This window comes from Mobula birostris, chromosome X, assembly GCF_030028105.1.
Source record: "Mobula birostris isolate sMobBir1 chromosome X, sMobBir1.hap1, whole genome shotgun sequence".
NCBI classification, from domain to species: Eukaryota; Metazoa; Chordata; class Chondrichthyes; order Myliobatiformes; family Myliobatidae; genus Mobula; species Mobula birostris.
The window spans coordinates 69,761,671-69,782,366 of record NC_092402.1 but is presented as its reverse complement, the minus strand read 5'-3'; positions in this window follow the sequence as shown (position 1 = coordinate 69,782,366).

Here is a 20,696-nt window from a genome sequence, read left to right as displayed (position 1 = left end):
TTTAATGTTCATTCTGGTCACATCAGACTGCACTACCCTTCTCTCAAAGGGTTCCCCAACGGGTCACCCCATTGTCTAGTCCTTTCTAAAATAAGGAGACCAAACCTGCACGCAATAGTCCAAGTGTAGTCTCATGAGTGCCTTATAGAGCCTCAACATCACATCCCTGCTCTTGTATTCTATACCTCTAGAAAATGAATGCCAACATTGCATTCGCCTTCTGCACCACCAACTCAACCTGGAGGTTAACCTTTAGGGTATCCTGCACAAGGACTCCCAAGTCCCTTTGCATCTCTGCATTTTGAATTCTCTCCCCATTTAAATAATAGTCTGCCTGTTTATTTCTTCCACCAAAGTGCAGGATCATACACTTTCCAACATTGTATTTCATTTGCCACTTCTTTGCCTATTCTCCTAAACTATCGAAGTCTCTCTGCAGGCTCTCTGTTTCCTCAACACTACCCGCTCCTCTACTTATCTTTGTATCATCAGAAAATTTAGCCCCAAATCCATTAATCCCATAGTCCAAACGATTGACATACATCGTAAAAAGCAGCGGTCCCAACACCGACCCCTGTGGAACTCCACTGGTAACCAGCAGCCGGCCAGAATAGGATCCCTTTGTTTTCTGTTTTCTGCCGATCAGCCAGTGCTCCACCCATGCTCCACCCATGCTAGTAACTCCGCTGTGATTCCATGTGTGGCACCTTGTACGATGAATCAAAGTCTACGAGGTGTCCCAGTTTGAACATCGTGCCCAGATGCTTTGGGTGGTGTTTGTAGGATTGACTGAGGAAGGAGCAACATTTTGCATGTTCAAGTTTGGTGGCTAGGATGATGTCCGGTTTGGTGGCCAGGATGATAGCAAGCTATTGAACCCAAGCAACACACACAAAGTGCTGGAGCAATTCAGCGGCCCAGGCAACATCTATGGAAAAGAGTACTTTCGACGTTTTGGGCTGAGACCCTGAAGAAATTTGTATCTTCTGCTGCACTATTGAACCCAAGCTTGTCTATGTTCTATTTGAGCTGCCTCCTTTTATTTAAATTGTTTTTTTTCCCTTATTCTTGAGCAGCTTCAAATACTTCAATACTATTTAATTCCACTTTTCTTTGTCAGGGATTCTACGTTCTTAGTGTTCTTTGTTCAAAGTTTAAAGAAATTTATTATTAAAGTGCATATGTATCACTATATGCAACCCTGAGATTCATTTTCTTGTGGCCAATCACAATAAATACAAGAGACGCAATAGAATCAATGAAAGACCACTCCCAATAGGTTGGACAGCAACCAATGTGCAAAAAAAACCCCCAGCAAACTGTAAATCAAAAAGAAAGGGGAAAAATTAATAATAATAATAAATAAGAAATAAATATTGAGAACATGAGATGAAGAGTCCTTGAAAGTGACTCCAGTTCAGTGGGAACATTTCAGTGATGGAGTGAGTGAAGTTATCTCCCGCTGGTTCAGGAGCCTGATGGTTGTGAGGTAATAACTGTTCCTGAACCTGGTGGTGTGGATTCTGAGGCTCCTGTCAAACCTTCCCATCGGCTGCAATGAGAAGAGGGCACGGCCTGGGTGTGGTAGTCCCTGATGATGGATGCTGCTTTCCTGCAACAATGTTCTACGTAGATGTGCTCAATGGTGTGGAGGGCTTTACCTGTGATGGACTGGGTTATATCCACTACTTTTTGTAGGCTTTTCTGTTCAAGGGCATTGGTATTTCTGTGCCAGGCTGTGATGTAATCATGTAATTATCTTGCATGTTACCCTCCAGCTAGGTTCTTCTGTAAAAGTGGGAGTGATCTACTTCATTGAAACCTTTCATCTCTTTTAAAGACCTCATTTTGATCACCCTTTAGCCTCTTCAGTAGAAAAGGGATGCAGTTGATCATCCTTGTACCCTTGTTTATTCTGATATTATTCGAAGTTAAAATCTTCTGCACTCTTCGGTGTCCCTTTTTGTTCTAATACTATGACCAAAGTTCTCTACAGTACTTTTAACAAGGTTGGATAAAGTTTTCAATTGTACTTTTCAGAAATAAACTGGAGTGTTTGTTTTGAGTTTATAATGGCTGTCAAATTAGTGGTGATCATTCCAAAGCTACCCCACTTAGCTTCGTCCAAATAAGTGACCACCTCTTCTGACCAAAAGGTCTTGCCTCTCATTTATCTGAGTTAAGCCACATTTCTGCAAGTTATTTATTGTCCTCCTGTACAAATAACTCTCTTTATTACAGCTATTCAGATTACACAAAATTGTCCATGTGGAATTTGCAAATCACTACCAGAAGATCTGGGATGTGCAACATAATTGAATTGATTTTATTTCTTACATCCTACACATACATGAGGAGAAAAAATCATTGTTATGTCTCCATCTAAATGTGCAATCATATAAATTATTATAAATTACTAATAAATAGAACAGTCAATGTAACATAGAGTACACTCAAATCAGCGTGGGTTAATCAGTCTGATGGTCTGGTGGAAGAAGCTGTCCCGGAGCCTGTTGGTCCTGGCTTTCATGCTGCGGTACCGTTTCCTGGATGGTAGCAGTTGGAATAGATTGTGGTTGGGGTGGCAAGGGTCCCCAATGATGCTATGGGCCCTTTTTACACACCTGTCCTTGTAAATGTCCTGAATCATGGGAAGTTCACAACTACAGATGTGCTGGGCTGTCTGCACCACTCTCTGCAGAGTCCTGCGATTAAGGGAGGTACAATTCTCATACCAGGCAGTGATGCAGCCAGTCAGGATGCTCTTAATTGTGCCCCTGTAGAAAGGTCTTAGGATTTGGGGGCCCATACCATACTTCCTCAACCATCTGAGATGAAAGAGGCGCTATTGTGCCTTTTTCACCACACAGCTGGAGTGTACAGACCACGTGAGGTCCTCGGTGATGTGGATACCAAGGAACATAAAGCTGTTCACCCTCTCAACTCCAGATCCATTGATGTCAATAGGGCTTAGCCTGTCTCCATTCCTCCTGTAATCCACAACCAGCTCCTTTGTTTTTGCAACATTGAGGGAGAGGTTGTTTTCTTGACACCACTGTGTCAGGGTGATGACTTCTCTGAAGGCCATCTTGTTATTGTTTGAGATGATGCCAATCAATGTAGTGTTGGCAAATCTACTTAGCAGATTAGAGCTGTGGGTGGCAACACAGTCATGGGTATACAGGAAGTAAAGGAGGGGACTTAGTACACTGCCTTGAGGGGCTCCTATATTGAGAGTCAGAGGGGTGGAAGTGAGGGAGCCCACTCTTACAACCTGCTGGCAATCTGACAGGAAGTCCAGGATCCAGCTGCACAAGGTAGGGTCAAGGCAGAGGTCTCTGAGCTTCTTGTCGAGCCTGAATTTGTTCTTATTGGAATTAAATCAATGAGCACAATGTGAAAGAAACATTTTGTTCATTTTATTTTTGATGCATGGTAGATAATGTCTTTCTAGTCTGTCTAGCAGTTTTTTTAAAAAAACTTTTTATTATTTACCCTTAAGATGTGTGGAAAAAGGGCCAGCAAATTTACGTGCAAATTATGAACCTAAATGACCATGTAAAGGAAATTTACTGGATGTAAACGTTTGATGCTAGAGAAATTTTTTGTGAGTCATGCTTGCCTATATCTGAAATGAGTTTAATTGTAAGGTGATAACTGTATCTTTCCAATATTTTTATTATTAATTTTGCATATAAAAATAGAGTACAAGAAAAAATATATCAATGCATTATACTAAATCGCATATAAAGACTCCTTACCCTATATTCATACAGATTAATTCATAACATTGAAATATAATTTTATTTAAAAAATCTAACCCACTACCAAGACCAAAGCTAATTAGTAAAGAAAAAAAAAGGGGGAAAAATCATTAGTCATCATCTGTGCTTTAACAGCAAATCAAAGGTTTAGAAAATAATTCAAAAAAAGGTCTCCACAATGTTTGAAAGTCATGGCTAGATTCAGAGATTGAACATCGAATCTTCTCGAAATTTAAACATGACATCACATCACATAACCATTGAGCGTGAATCGGAGGGGCCGCATCTTTCCATTTAAGCAAAAGTGACCTTCTGGCCATAGAGAAATAAAAGACAAAATGTGCAAGTCAGATGACTCCAAAATAATATCCTTTCCTCCAACAATACCAAATAAAGCAGTCAAAGGATTAGGCTTAAAGTTTACTTTGAAGAGTATCGAGAAAGTTTGAAATACTGATTTCCAATATTTTCCAAGACTCAGGCTTGTCCAAAACCTATGAATGAGGTGATAAATGTAAAGACACGAGTTTGCCACATTTTTGGGTTTTTCTTTTGCTCTAGAATACAGTGTAGAATATAGAACAGCATAGCACAGGAACAGCCCCTTTGGCCCATAATATATGTGTAAACCATGATGCCAAATGAAACTGATCCCATCTGCCTGCGCAATTTATATCCTTCCATTCTATGCATATTACTGTCTGTCTAAATCCCTCTCAAATGCTACTATTATGTCTGTTTCCACCAGCAGTGTGTTCCAGGCATTCACCTGTCTGTTTCTTTTGGGGGTGTGAGCTTACCCCCTCCCTACCTTAAAGCTAAGCCCTGTAGTATTTGACATCACTTTTAGATTCATTTATCATGTGTACATCGAAACATACAACCAACACAACCTAAGGATGTGCTGGGAGAAGTTCGCAAGGGTCATTGCACATTCTGGTGCCAACATGGCATGCCCACCATGCTCAGTTCGACATTTCCTCTCTGGGAATAAGACTCTGATAATTTACCCAATTTATGCCTTTCATAAATTTATAAATCTCTATCACATCTCCTCTTGACCTCCTGTAGCTCCAGAGAAAACTGTCGAAGAGTGTCTAACCTCTCTTTATACTCCCTAAGTACATCCTGATGAACCTCTTTTGCCCCCTCTCCTAAGCCTCCACTTGTAATATGGTGATCAGAGCTGCACACTATTCTTAAAACATGGCCTAACCAATGTTAATGCACTTGCAACATGATTTGCCAGTTTTTTTTACCACACTATCAACATGTGTTGCCACTTTCAAGAAGCAATGGGCTTGTATCATAAGATCCTCTGTACATCAATGCTGCCAAAGCTCCTGCCATTAATTGTGTACTTGCCCCTTGCATTTGACCTCCCAAAATGCAACACCTCATTTTTTTTGCCTAGATTAAAATCTACCTGCTGTTTCTCTGCCAGTATCTGAAATTGATCTATATGCTGCTGTATCATTTGATGAACTTCATTATCCATATCTCCAGATCCTTAATTGCCATTTGCAAACTTACGAACTAACTCATCTTTATTTTTGTCCAAGTCATTTTTATTACAAGCAGAGGTCCAAGCACTGCTCCTTTGAACATAACCCTGATCACTGATCTCCAACCAGAAAAGGAACCCCTCCACTACTACCTTCTGTCTTCTATGGTCAAGACAATTTTGAATACATCTTTCAAAGTCTCCCTGGATAAAACTCCTTGTCTGAATGGATAACAAGAAGATAATATTACTTCAGGCCACCGAGATTCAGAAAACCCTGAGATTGATGGCAAAATGAGAATGTAGGAAGAGAAAATAGACATAATAATTTAGGAAAAGCTGTAGTGATGGATGCCTATATTTAAGAGGGAATATAGAATATCTCCGGGGAATAAGACCAGTCAATTTAATGTTTATGGTAGGAAAATATAATGAAATCTCTATTATAAAGTAAGGGCAGGAGCACATCCAGAAACACAGGATAATATTAACAATTATGATTGGAATCCAAAATTTTAAAATTCATGGATTATACAACAAAAAATTGAGTTGGATAAGCTAGGGATAATATTTAATAAATCAGAGTCTTTTCAGGGTGCAACTAATAATGTAATGAAGGGGGAGCCATTGTGGTACATCTGAATTTTTGAATGGTATTTGATTGGCCATACCTTTTTCAGCAACCTGCTATAAGGTTCATGAGATTGGGCACTAAGATATTAGTGCAGATGGAGAATTGATCAAGTATAATGCAGAGAATAGAGGATTCATTGTGCTACTGAGGAAATCTTCTGTAGCAAGGTCAATGTAAATGGAGTCTGCTCCTAGGGAATTGCCAAAATCAACATTGAAGGCTATGATTGAAGTGTAGGTTCCCAGCCTGTCTGCTAGGGCAGTTTTAGTACTGCAGACAAAATTTTCATGAGAATTTTGTATGATATTTTTATGGTGAACGCAACAGAAAAAGCATTGACTGCATTGATTTGATTAATTGACATTGAGTGCCAATGGCAAGATTACTCAGCATATCAGAAAATTGTGACATCCATAAACTTAATCCACTAAAGGATAGCAATTATGTGAATTATAATAATGCTTTATTGATTTCTATGTTTTGCTGAGCTTTGAGAATGTTGAGTGCATCTATTTGTGTTAAGGATGTTGGGTCATCTTTGGTGACTTGATTTATGAATTGAAGTCGAAAGCAGGCTTGCCCCAATATATAGTGTTTTCAAATCACCTTTTGGTAAATTAATCTGCTGCTATATCTGCTACCTGCTTTCACTTGGTCTAATGTGAGCGCTTGGCTTTCCCTTTTGGCCTTCATCCCTTTCCTTTGCTTTCCCACCTCTTTTTCCCTTTTTGTTTCATCTGAATTATATCCCTTATACAGTACCATTTTTATCCACCTCTTCTCTGTTCCACAATATAAGGCAAATGTCATTGCCATTCCCTTTTAGATGATGGCAGAGATTCAATGATAGAAAATTGTAACTTTGTTGTACATTGAAATCAATAATGCATGAGAAAATTGGGAATGGTTTAAAGAGGCTGCTGATTTGCTATTGGCCCAGAGGAATTTGTACTCTCATTTACTTGTGCCCACTAACAAGCCTTTAAGCTGCATTTAAATTGGCTTGCTTAGGGCTTATGCTAAACAAAAATGTGCAGCTCAAGATGAACGAGATGCAGCAACAGCAGTTCAAAATTGAACACGACAACATCTCTGATAACATCCACATGCGTGCCCCATTTTGCAAAGTGTTGTTAAAAAGCAATCTGGAGGAGCAAAATATCTTCGGTTACCCAGTTTGTTGGAATTGGAGCATAATTGTAGTTCACCCCCCACCACCACCAGTTTTCCATTTTTAAAATTTTAATGATGCTGAAGTCGATTGAGCACTCAATACAACTACAGGCACATTTGAAAGGTTCCATTCACCTGATAAGAAGTAGCAGTTTGTCTTAATCAGTTCCAATTTTTTAAAAATCTGATCATTTATTTTATTTGTTGTGGAATCATGACCTGCACAATTTGGTTGGGGTTTATTTGTTGTAGTACTCTGTAAAAACATTTGAAGACATCTTGGGATTAAGTTATCATTTCTTTGGGGGTCCCTGAGTTCCCAATGCTACTAGTGACTGGATGTGCAGGCCCAAATTAATGTTTGCACTGAGACTGATGCAGCCTCCAAACCCCACATCCTCTGTGCAGCTATTCTGATTCAAGGTGGGAAAATTTGATAAGGCAACTTCTCACTACCAATTGTGAGGATCTTAAATGTATACTAGATATTCAATCACAGGGTTGATTTATTGCATTCATAGCTATACAGCATAGAAGTGGGCCCTCTGGCTCAACATCCATGCTACTAATACCATCTGCTGCCATTTGGCTCATATATATGTATGTGTGTGTGTGATATATATATATATATATATATATATATATATCTTCTCTCCCCCCTCTCTCCCCCCTCTCTCCCCCCTCTCTCCCCCCTCTCTCCCCCCTCTCTCCCCCCTCTCTCCCCCCTCTCTCCCCCCTCTCTCCCCCCTCTCTCCCCCCTCTCTCCCCCCCCTCTCCCCCCCCTCTCCCCCCCCTCTCCCCCCCCTCTCCCCCCCCTCTCCCCCCCTCTCCCCCCCTCTCCCCCCCTCTCCCCCCCTCTCCCCCCCTCTCCCCCCCTCTCCCCCCCCTCTCTCCCCCCCCTCCTGTGTACCCTGAATGTCTTTTAAATATTGTAATTGTACCCATCTCTATCACCCTCTTGCAGTTTGTTCCACTGTTCCGTGTGGAAAACATTTCCCTCTAATCGCTTTTAAATCCTCTCACCTTAAGCCTATATACTCTAATTTTATACTCTTTAATTTGTGGTGGAGGGAAAGAATGACTATCCACTGTATCTGTGTCCCACATAATTCCTCTAATGTCACCCCTTAGTCTCCTTTGCTCCAGGCAAAACAATCCCAGCCATCCAGTCCAGGCAATATTCCTCTGAATCTTTTCTGCACCATGTCCAGCTTGATCATATTCTTATAACATGGTGACCTTTACTGCACACAATACTCAAATACAGGCTAGCCAATGAATAGTACAACTGTAACAGGATGTAACTGATTCCTGTAGTCAGTGCCATTATTGATAAAGCAAGTGTGCCAAGCACTATCTTCACCATTCTGTCTACCTGTGTTAACACTTTCAGAGAACTATATACTTCTAGGTCGCTCGTCAACAACACTCCTAGGCATTACCATTCATTGTGCATGTCCTGGTTGAATAAATAAAAATCTATTAATGCTATGTAGCATGCCTTAACTCTGGGTAGCTTCATTTCTTTTTGGTTGGGGAAGGAAGTATTCAGTTATAGAAAGGCCTAAATACATTTCTCAGTTCTTTGTGATAAGATGGAGACGCTTTGAATGCCATTTTGGCAGAGTTGTGAAGAACATAAATCTAAGAAGGGAAACTGCTCTTGTGTGGGACTCTTGTCTTTTACAGAGTTCCATTGATATAGATTGACAGAAATATGTAATTGGACTGAATCAGGCAATAAATTTATAATGTGCCAAATCCAAGTTGAGCTTACTGCTGTCATCATTAAAGTGTGTTAAATTCCCTACGAGGGTCTGGCAAAGCTGCCTGGGGGAAAATAAATCTAGTTTTTCTTTAAAAAGATTTTTGTATAAACCACTATGTAATACCACAGCTACCTTGGAAAATTGAGCAGGAAGTTGAATGATGGAAACAAAAAATGTTGTAAGAGTGAATGTCCTTGCAGGAGTTCGCGCACTTCTGTACCATGAGCTGATCTGGTCCTTGAAAGAAAGGAGAAACATAACATTTTACAGTGGAGAGGTTAACATTCAGTAGTTTGTGGTAGTCTACCAGAAACCCCGTGTTAGAAGTCTGATTAGGAAACCGACAATTTATAGGAGTGTGTGGTAGCCGGTGGATTGGAAAATGTAAAGTCTTATTGAATCATGTTCATAATTTCATAAAATCATGGTTAGGAATGATTGGCTTCTTTAAATGAATTATCTGAGTGTGGATGCATTGCTGGGAAAGCCCTTTTACTAATTCTCCTGAACTAAGTTTAAACTAGGAAGGGTTCAACAGATTGGAGAAGTATGGTTAAAGTGAAAAGGAAGGAGAGTACAGGAGAGAGAGGTTACTTAATTCGCCATGATCGCCCAGCGTCAGCTGCAGTGGCTGGGGCACGTGATAAGGATGCCCCCATGTCGACTACCCCGCAGAGTGTTATATGGCCAGCTACATCATGGTCGACGCTCAGCTGGAAGGCCGAAGAAGCGCTATAAGGATCAGATGAAGAATACTTTAAGGAAGTGCAAGATCAGATCCGAGGACCTGGAGGAGGTTGCTGCTGATCATACCACTTGGTGACAGCTGTGTGGGGACGGGGTTTGTATTCTGGAGATGGAAAGAACAACCAGAAGACAGCAGAAGAGAGCCAGGAGAAATGTAGCCATGGTTGCCACCACTACCACATATACATGTCCCACCTGCAATAGAGCTTGTGGGTCCAGGATAGGACTGTATAGTCATCAAAGATCTCACTGTTAAAGGAGTGGACATTGTCATCGGATTTCGATGGACAAGAATAAGTCTCTAGAGTAAAAACTAAGTTAAAGTTTAGAAAGGGATAGGAATTTAAGTTGAGCAAGATGGAGATAACTGAGAAAAGGGGTGGTGAACACAGGACTGAAGGTGTTATATTTGAATGCATGCAGTATATGAAACTGGTCAGATGAGCTGGGAATTAAACATGCAAAGTTACACATCCTATCAAATAAGGCTCATTTGAGCAGCTAGGCACAGCTCAAACACCATCTATAAATTTGCTGATGACACAACTATTGTTAGCAGAATTTCAGATGATGACAAGGAGGTGTACAGAAGCAAGATAGATCAGCTGGTCGAGTCTTACACTCAGTGCCAGTAAGACCAATGAATTAATTGAGGACTTCAGAAGGGGAATTCGAAGAAACAATCATCAGTCCTCATTGAGGTATCAGCAGTTGCAAGGGTGAGCAGTTCCTGGGTGTATGCAGTTACAAAGATGGCATGACAATAGCTATTCATTAGCAAGTTGAAGAGATTTGGTATGTCACTAAAGGCTCTTGCAAATTTCTACAAATGTACCTACCATGGAGAGTATTCTAACTGGTTGCATTACCGTCTGGTACAGAGGGGCCACTGCACAATATTAGAGAAAGCTGCGGAAAGTTGTAAACTCACCCAGCTCCATCATGGGCACTTCCTCCCCAGCATCCAGGACACCTTCAAAAGCTGATGCCTCAGAAAGGTGGCATACATCATGAAGGACCCCCATCACCTACGACATGCCCTCTTCCCAATGCTACCATCAAGGAAGAGGTACAGGAGCCTGAAGACACACTCAGCGTTTCAGGAGCATCTTCTTCTCCTCCGCCATCAGATTTCTGAATGGATAATGACCCCATGAACACTATATTGCAATTTTCCCCTATTTTGGGGGTGTACACCACCTGGTCCAGGTGACTTGCTTACCTTCAGACTTTTCAGTTTCCCAAGAACTTTCTCTCTAGTAATGGTAACTTTACACACTTCATGACCCCCAGCAGTTGGACCACAGTAAAAACGAATGCAAAATACTTATTCAGTTCTTCCGCAATGTCCTTGTCCCCCAGTAATACCTCTCCAGCATCTTTTACCAGCGGTCTGATGTCCACTCTTGCCTCTGTTTTACACTCATAATATCTGAAGAAATCTTTGGTATCCTCTTTAATATTATTGACTAGCTTACTTTTGTATTCCATCTTTATCCTAATTACTTTTTTAGTTGCCTTCTGTTGGTTTTTAAAAGCATCCCAATCCTCTAACTTCCCACTAATTTTTGCTCTATTATATGTCCTCTCTTTGGCTTTTGTCTTGGCTTTGACTTCTCTTGTTAGCCGTGACTGTGTCATCTTGTCTTTAGAATACACCTTTGGGATGTTTCTATCCTGTGCCTTTTGAATTGCTTCCAAAAATTTCAGCCATTGCTGCTCTACAATCATCGCTGCCAGTGTTCTTTTCCAATCAGTTCTGGCCAACTCCTCTCTCAGGCCTCTGTAATTCCCTTTACTCCACTGTAATACTTGTACATCTGACTTGAGAAATTTCAGAAGGAGAAGCTAAAAACAACAAATTTCACAACATGTACCAGTGATATTAAGCCTAATTCCAATTTAAAATGTTGGTTAATTTGTGCTTTATCTTGTAGATGTGTAGAAATCAACTGGTCGTCTTGTTTAAGAAATTCCTCATGAGCATCAGTGAGTGGTAATAGACTGTGTACATCATGTGAGGCATCACAGTTAATCCTTGTGTACATGTAGATTCACATACACCACCTACTGTGCATACTGTAATAACTTATTTCAGCATCCCATCTAGACACAGACCACAGGTAGTCTAGCATCTTGCATATCAGTGGTATCAGAGGCAAAAGTGAAAACGGTAGCTTATTAGTTGAATGCCTTGAAGCCAGACATCCCACTCTCCCGGAAGTTCCGGGAGTCTCCCACATATTAATAGTGGCTCCCTGGTGCCCGCAAGTTATATACAATGTCCCAGAAATTGATTTTTTTGAGAGCGAGTGTGAGAGAACGCGCGAGAGAGAGTGAGAGCGAGAGCAAGAAAGCAAGCGCGAGTGAGAGCGACCACGAGAAAGAGAGAGAGAGAACGAGAGCAAGAAAGCAAGCGTGAGAGCGACCATGAGAGAGCGAGAAAGCAAGCGCGAGAGAGAGAGCAAGAGCGAGAGAGTTCCAAAAAAAGTCAGTGGCAGAGTGTTCCAAAAAAAGAAAATATAAAACGTACATCACCCCAGACTACACTAAAGTGTACTCCTACCTAATAGAGGTCAAAATAATGACAGTGTTGCTCGCTGCACTGTTTGCAACAGTGACTTTTCTATTGCCCATGGTGGGTTAAGACTGTAAAAGACATGTTGAGGTGAGTTTAACAGGTGCCATTCGTTTATTAGCATAGCTAACGTTATTTAAACTAGCTGGCTAGCTGCTAAGGAGCTACTCTATTGCAGACATCACACCTCTCCCGGAAGGAGTCTCCTGCAAATTGATGGTGCTACCTCCCTGAAATGAGTTTTTGCAGGGTGGGATGTCTGTGAAGCATACAAGTTGCACAACATTTCAATTGGGGATAGGGAATAACTGCTAGTCTTTGAGCAACACTCATATCCCTAAAATAATAAATTCAGGCCATCCTGCAAGCAAGTATAATAAGCTCCTATACCTTTACCCAGGTACTATTGTTGAATACATCATCTGTTTTGCTGGTCCCACCATTGGGGAATCTGCCTGGTCTGCATTAGTCTCTGTGAGGAGTTGCCATTATTCTTCGGGACACCCCACCTGTTGATGCAAGAAAGGCCTATAAATGTAGTAAACTGTGAACTAGAATTGTAAAAAAAAGTGCATAATTGACCATGATAACAATAATTACTTCCAAACGTGTTGACATCAAATTTGAAATGGATTAAAGTGGATAATTTTGGAATCCTTAGTTTGGGCAGATTCTGTGGAGAGAGAAATGGAGTTAAACATGAATGTTGTGCACACTGTGACTTTTTTGTTATCAGTTGGAAGGATATCTTTGACAACTAAATCTGCTGTCTCTACTAATGCAGTAATACGGTTTCTGTGGCTGTCAGTTATAAGATGGCTAGGGTGGAACTTCTGGTTATTTGTCATTGCCTCTTGTTCCCTGTGTGTTCTGTGCTCTAATCCCATGCAAGTAGAGAAAGGTGAGGCATTTGAGTGAGAGTAATGTGTGCTAGGTAAATGGACAGAATCTGATTTAGTTTTGAAAGTGACTGAAGGGGTGAGATAAGTTTGAATGGCAAATTGAACACAATTTTGTCTATTGTGCACATCAGAACATTGATAATTGTGCTGCAATACTCCTTGTCTTAAGCATCTGAACTACTTTGTGATTGAGAGAGTTAATTGGCCTGTGGTTTATGAGACTTATAGTCCTTTTTTTGTATAATGTTTGTCTGATGGGCATTGACACTGAAAACCTGTTTGCCTAGATGCTGAGATTCCAATCTAAACTATTGAAAAGCTCACTCTAGCAGAGTTAATGTGTTGGAGATGAAGTGAATACTCAATTCTAATTTTATCCAGGAACGTACAGCAGTTCAACTGAATGTTCATGGCAAATATCCTTTGTTTATCAGTGGGCATTGATTTGCTTTCTATTTCTTGGTAGAACCAGAGCAGGTTTGTCAATCAGTTACAGTGCTCAGTAATTTATAAATTTAATTAGACTTGAAGGTGACTGAGGGGGCAACATTGTATAAAAGTGAGGGGCAGTAGTTGATGGAAAGAAAAAGCTGTGCTTAAGAAAAAATCTGAACAAAGCCCCATGACTCACCCTCTTTAAAAGTTCCCACCTCTTACTCAGAGTTCTGAAACTAAGCAGACCCACAACTTGTCTCTTTTAAAAGCTCTCTACATATGACCTCATATTGACATTGTAATATAAATCTCATATCAGTGGTAAAATGTGTCCCGGGTGCATGCTATTTTGGCTTTCTCCAGTAAGAGCCTGTGACCTGCCCTATGTATTGGATTGGCTATGATAACATTACCAATTGCATTGAGTTGCTGCATGCCATCACACACATTTCCTGGCTCTCTGAAGGTGGTGTGAAAAGCTGTCTAGTAATGAGAAGTTGATTTGTAAACAAACTTTTCATGTAATAGAAGATGGTATCTTGACCAGAACATGGCTTTCATGAGATTCAATCAAATGTCTAATGCTCTCCATACTGTAAAATTACAAACCCACTGAACGAACTTGCAGAGCAAATGTCACTGAGCTAACTGGTAACTGATTTCCTTTAGTACAGAGTGTATATGGTTAGAACTAGGCTGGATCTTCCATGGATAATAAGAATGTGGCCTTCATTGCCCCAGATTCTGAGTGAAAGAGTACTTTGGGTTTTCTGCAGTGTAGACCAATGATTTTCATACTTTAGTCTGTAGATCCTTTGGAGTCTAAGCTTTCCGGGGGTTTTCTGAAATTGCAATACTTAATGTGACAACAATGCATATTTGGGTATGTGTCTAATGTAGTAAAACATCCCTCAATGCTGTGCTCAGTTTTCAGATGAAAATTAGGAACTGGTACTGCTTCTCAGATAATAAAGCAAATGGTCAGAAGTTTTTTTCAAGTCAAGGAGAGTCTTGAAGGAAGGTAGATTTGGGAAGCAGTGCCATTTCAAAGCTTAGAACTTTGGCATGGCTACTATTGGTGGGGCAATCTAAATCCTGAGTGATCAAGCAACTTGAAGTAGACAATTACTATTATCTTGTGGTAATTGGATCAGAAATGGTGAGAAACAGTTGGATGGAAAACCTATGGCGGTAATTAAGTGGGAGTAGGGAGAAGAGGGATGGGGACGGGGGAGGGGGAAGAGTTCTATAATAATTAGGTTTGATTATGAGCCAGCAAGTACGGATGATGGTTTTGAGTCTCTAATGTGAAAGTAGACATATCAATCTCCCAATTATATCTGCAAGTAATTAAATGCAGTTTTATACCCCATTTGAAATAAACCATTCCATGCATTTTGAACCCCAATCTGGATAACAGATGCTGTCTGCTGGTAAGTTGCCCCCAAGGGGTATGCATTCCCATACCTGGGCTTGAGGGATCGATGCTTTGTCACCTCTCTCCTAATCATTCAAAAATATGGTACTGATGACATCATTTCTGTATGACCCCCTACCTATAGACCCTCCTCTATCTCTAAATAGTTAGACCGCTTGACTGGTATCTTGTGCTGGTTGTGCAAAAGCTTTCTTCCAACAAAATATTCAGAAGAGCATTAACTCCAATGCTGTCAAAAAACTCAGTTCCCTGGCCACTAACTTCATTCTCTGGCACGTGGCTGAAGTTAAATCAGAGTATCTGCAATCTTGGTATTGTATATGATTCGATTTTTAATTTGTATATCTGCACTACAGCTGGGCCTTCCTGTTTCTATTACCCAATCCTCCCCCTGACCACTGCTACTGAAGTGCTTCATCTATGCCCACTTTATTTGATCGGGCTGATCTCTTTGGCATGGTGTCAAATTGTATTAGTTAGTATCTTGGGACATTTTGATACTACTTGATACTTTGAAGATACCACACTTACCCTTTAATGCCACCATGTAAATTGCATATTATCTTTCAGCTTTAGAAAAATAAAAAAATACTCAGTCCTACTCAGCTTGGAAGTCACATGCTACTAACTGCTCCCCTGGCACTTGAGCTTGCTTGTGTAATCTCTATCTTGACAAATCTGCACATGTGCTTTCGGTACTTTGAAAGATGTTTTGTACATGTGCATTTGTTGTGGTTGACATTTTAAATCCAGGCTTTTTAGTGTTAGTTGATTCTTCTGAATGCTCAGTGTCTTTTCTATTTTCACTAGGTAACAGAATTTCTTTGGCACGCTACAGTACGTCAGGATTGATTTTTCTTCTTGCAACCTCAAAATTCCCCAATGCCAGTAATTGCAAAGTTGAATTAAATGAGTAGCCACAGAATTCTTTTGTAACCCTGTGGTAAACCATATGTGTTGTAACTGGGTTACCTGTCTGGACATGCCCCTCTGCTGACAGCTCCTGTGGCTCCTCCTCTCAGTCCAGGGGCAGATACTCAGCATGGTGGAGATCACATTTTACTGCTAATAAAAGCCTTTCAGTATTTTACCAAACCTCAGTCTTTTGGAGTAATTGAAGGTGCTTCAAACCCACAATATTCTTTTAATCCTTTTTGGAAAAACTATCCTGTGTATATTTTGAGACAGAATGCACATTCACTTGTAATTAATGTGCAATACTAGTTTTGTAATTTTATTTTAAAGTTTTAGTGCTGCCTGTATCCTGAATGTTCCCCGAGTGGTAGACAGGATTCTATGGGCACTAATAGGTCTGAAATAGCCAAAGAGCTGTTTTGAGGTGTATCATTCTTTTATTGAATTCCGTATTTTAAGTCTTGCATTAATTTTTGAAAAGATGGCATTCTTGCCGCCTTAAGCCAGTGGTTGAGAGTTAAAGCATGACTTTAGACACTTGAGCACTTAATCCAGATTGCACTTCAGTGCTGTTTTGAAGGAGTAGTTAAACTGAATTACTAATCTTTGGGTAAGAAATTGAACAAAAAAAAACCCACAAATGTTTATGTTTTGTAAAGAATCCCAAAGGAAGAAGGGCAAGGGAGTTCCCAGTCTCTTGGGCAATATTTAAACACTTACCAACACTAACAAAGTTATTGTATCCAGTTGCTTATTTGAGGGGTTTGTGCTGCTTAAAAACCAGGATTTGATTTGAACATCACCAACTTAGAAATGCATTGGGAAACGAAACACTTCAAAAGTAATTTAAGTCTTGAGTTCTCGGCCAAAAGTTGTTGGGAAAAGGTGGGGAGAAATGGCTTGTATGTGGAATTAGCACCTGAACAAGTTGTATGTGCCACATGTGGCTGCCTCTGCTGATCTGTTCATGGGACTTGTACATAAGATGTACATGGAGAATTAGTGGGGATTGTGTTGCAGGAGTATGCACAATGAAGATGATGCCTACTTTCCCTAAAATGTAAAAGAACTAGACCTCTTAAGGAAGTAGTAACAACTAATGAGAGGCCTATTGTAATTCCTACACTGCATTCCAATTTTACAGCAGATACTTTACTGAATAAATGGCTTGCCACCTTTGGCCCAGTGATAAATTGAACTAAAAATGCAGGAGATTCTTGATAGGTCAGACAGCATCAGACAAAAGGAAACAGAGTTAGCGTTTCAGTTGAAGGACCCTGTGGTCTTGATGAAGGGTCTTTGATCTGAAATGCTAATTCTGTTTCTCTTTCCACAGGTACTGCCTGACCTGTTAAGTATCTCTAGCACTTTGCAGATTCTGGAAATCAAAGGTTTTATTTTAAAAGTTGATAACTATCTTTTAAGTTTGTGAAACACAATTGAGGAAGATGGAGTTCTACAAGTAAGAATGGTACCATAATTTGCTCTTGACTTGGATGTAATCCACATAATTCACAAATAATTGTAATGTAGAGCAATGTGTTTTGTTTGTTTAGCCTGTGTGAAGTTGTCATGCATAAGCAATACAACTAAATTGTAATATTGTTTTGATAAGCTTTGTATTGTTACAAATAGTGAGAATTGCCCAAAAAATAACCAACTTAAAATGCAATCTACATTTTAAAAAAAACACAAACTTGAATTGTTATTTAGGTTTTACAACCTGATGTTCACTACAATTATTTAGTGCAATGAGCCTTAAAACATACCAAACAGTGGTTATACGTTTGGTCAAAGCTACGGACATTTGCTCCAAGTGGGATGTTTTCACTTTTTGAAGCTTTTATCAAAGTAGAAGACTTTTATTAGATGCCCAATTTAAAATTTTCCTGATAGCCTAACATCAGAAAATATACACTTTGATCAAATGGACTTTGAAGAATTTACTTCATTGCTAGTTAGAAACATGCTTACTATTTGCCCATGTATATTTTCATCATTTTAATAATTTAAGTAATTATTTTAATTTCTCCTGGGCTAAGTTCAGTTGCGTGAACTCTTGTGTATTGGTGATAGAGGAGGCAATAAGCTATTTTTTTAAAAATTGTTCAAATAAGTCATTTGCCAGGCTAAATTTTAAATACCCAGAAGATGCATCTTGCTGGACGTTTGATGTTTCTGATGCTCACTTAAATAGCAAAATGCAGTTTGTATATTATGATTTTTTTGACAAAATCTAAGTTAGGAGTGAATTATGGTATCATTCTTACTTATATAACTCCACGTTCCTCAATTGTTGTGGGACTGGCATGAATGAATTTTGCAATTTAAGTGTTCATAGGTGGACTGTTAGTTTTTACATTTTTTTCCCTCAGTTTTAAAAACTTAACTTTTAAATGCACATATCAAAAGTACTGCAATGACTCTTAAATACTTTGGGACACCCTGAGGTTTTGAACTGTGCCATATACTGTAAGTGCACGTTTTCCTTTGCCAACTTTTCAGTATTATTCTGTTGGATTCCTTAGAAGTTATTTTTTTCTTGCAAGGAACAATCATCTACTTAATCAAAAAATTCCTTCAGCAAATAATAATGTGGAATCCAGTGTGAATGTGTACATCACCCTATTTGACAAAGTTCAGCCATTTCTATCTTTTTGAATTTTAAAATTCTCAAATTTTTTTTGTCACTGTATCCTAATGACAGCTATTTATCATGGATATTAGAGGACTGGAAATACTGGCCCAATTTATTTAAAAAAAAAAAAAAAATTAGACTAAAATCTGATTATTTCAGTTTTCAGTACCTTAAGATTTATTCAAGTTTAGTATAGTCATTGAATTGCACTATTGAATAGTGTTACCATGTCAAAAAAAAACAGTGGCAGGTAGATTCCACAAGAGTTTGCATCAACTGAGTTTTTTTTATAAAGGTAAAACTGGTTTGGATAAATGGGTTTATAAATCATCTTGAGTAACTCTTTTAAAATGTTTATCTCACTTGCCATTGGAAGTGATTACTCCTTTCAAGAGTAATGGATTCTATATAGTCCAGTGACTTTACAAGGCATTCATCTAGCAATCATGAATAGTTAAACGATATGAAACAATATGAATTAAAACACTGACTGTACTGAAAATGAACTATTTTAGCAAAATGGGATTAAGTAGAATTATTGAAAGCAGCAGAATGTAATTTGTTATATTGGAAAGAATTAAAACCACACATGCACATACATGCACTGCACACATGCATGGGTAAGAGACAAGTATGACTGTGACCTGAAAAGTAGCAGTAGCTAATGATATTGAAAGCTAGTGTTATTCGAGCATGTAGATTGATATCTGATAAAATTGTATCTTGTGTATTCTGAGCTTTCTCAATGAAATTGTTATGTAGAATAGAAGCACATTTCTAGAACAAAGAATAAAGTCTCTATCCAACGTAATGGTCAAATAGGTAAATAAGTTCTCTGTGATTAGAAGACTGGAATTTTTTTTCAATGTCAACTGTGCTTTCAGTTGCAGTGAATCATCTTCTACCTCAATACAAATAAAATGGTATAAGATCAGGGTTAATAAATTGCCCTTATCAATTTTCCTAGGCTGATTTGTTGCTTGGTTTTGGTAAGCTGCAAGAACGGAAGCCATCTTGTCAACAACTTTAGTGTAATGATTTTTCTGGTACTCTTATTGCTGATTTAACAGCAGCTATCCTGCGCTTTTGTAACTTAGATTTTCATTCCTTCAGATTTTCAATTCATGAACTGTTCAGTCTAAATATATAATCATGTTGGTGATCTTGTGAAGCACATTGTGATGAATAGAAAGTTTAAAATCAACCCAACACAAATTTCTATTGTAATTAATACATGACAGAGATTATATGTTTAGTTTAGATGGGTTGGTTATAAAATCTAGCAGACAATTCACTTAACAAATTTTTCCAATTGGGATACTTAGTATTTCTGACATTGTTTGTAAAAATATTATGTAAAATAGAAAGCATCTTTAAAAATATCAAAACTGACAAGTCTCAGCAAAAAAAAAATTACTCCTATCCAGTGATAAACCAATTATATCTGACTGGATCCTTGAATTTTCTGTAAGGGAATCTTCCTTGTGAAAAACACTACTACAGAGCAGAACTATGTACTATTAATGCTTCAACCCCTTTAAATCATTTAATTAATAATATTCATAGTGGGATACTTGCTCAGTAAAATGTGATCATGATAGTTATTTACATGCAGTCCAAAAAACATAGATTAATCTATTGGGGCAGCACTGTAGTGTAGGAGCATAATGCTTTGCAGCAATTTTAAAAACCTGGGTTCAATTCCTGTTGCTGTTTATAAGGAGTTTGTACAATCTCCCCATGACTACGTAGGGTTTCCTCTGGGTGCTCCAGTTTCCTCCCACATTCCAAAAATGTATGAGTCAGGGTGAGTAAGTTGTGGGAATACTATATTGAAGCATGGCAAAACTTGCGGGCTGTTCCCCCCCCCCCCCGCCAGCATCACCTCAGACTGTTGGTTATTCACAAAGTGATGCTGTATGTTTCAATGCTTCAATGTACATGTGACTAATAAAGCTAATCTTTAAAGATGTGGAATGGGCCATTTGGACCTTTCTAGGCCTGTTTCATCATTTGGTAAAATGGTTGATATGGTTGCAAACGCAACTTCATTCTCTTTGTGCCCCTTGTTTGTTAAGTACCTACCTACCTCAGCTTTAAAGTGTCAGTTTTCTAAAGATCCACCCTCCTTTTTTTTTTAAAAAAAAGCTTCATCTGTGAGAAATGGATGACTCCACATTTTGAAACTGTGATCCCTAG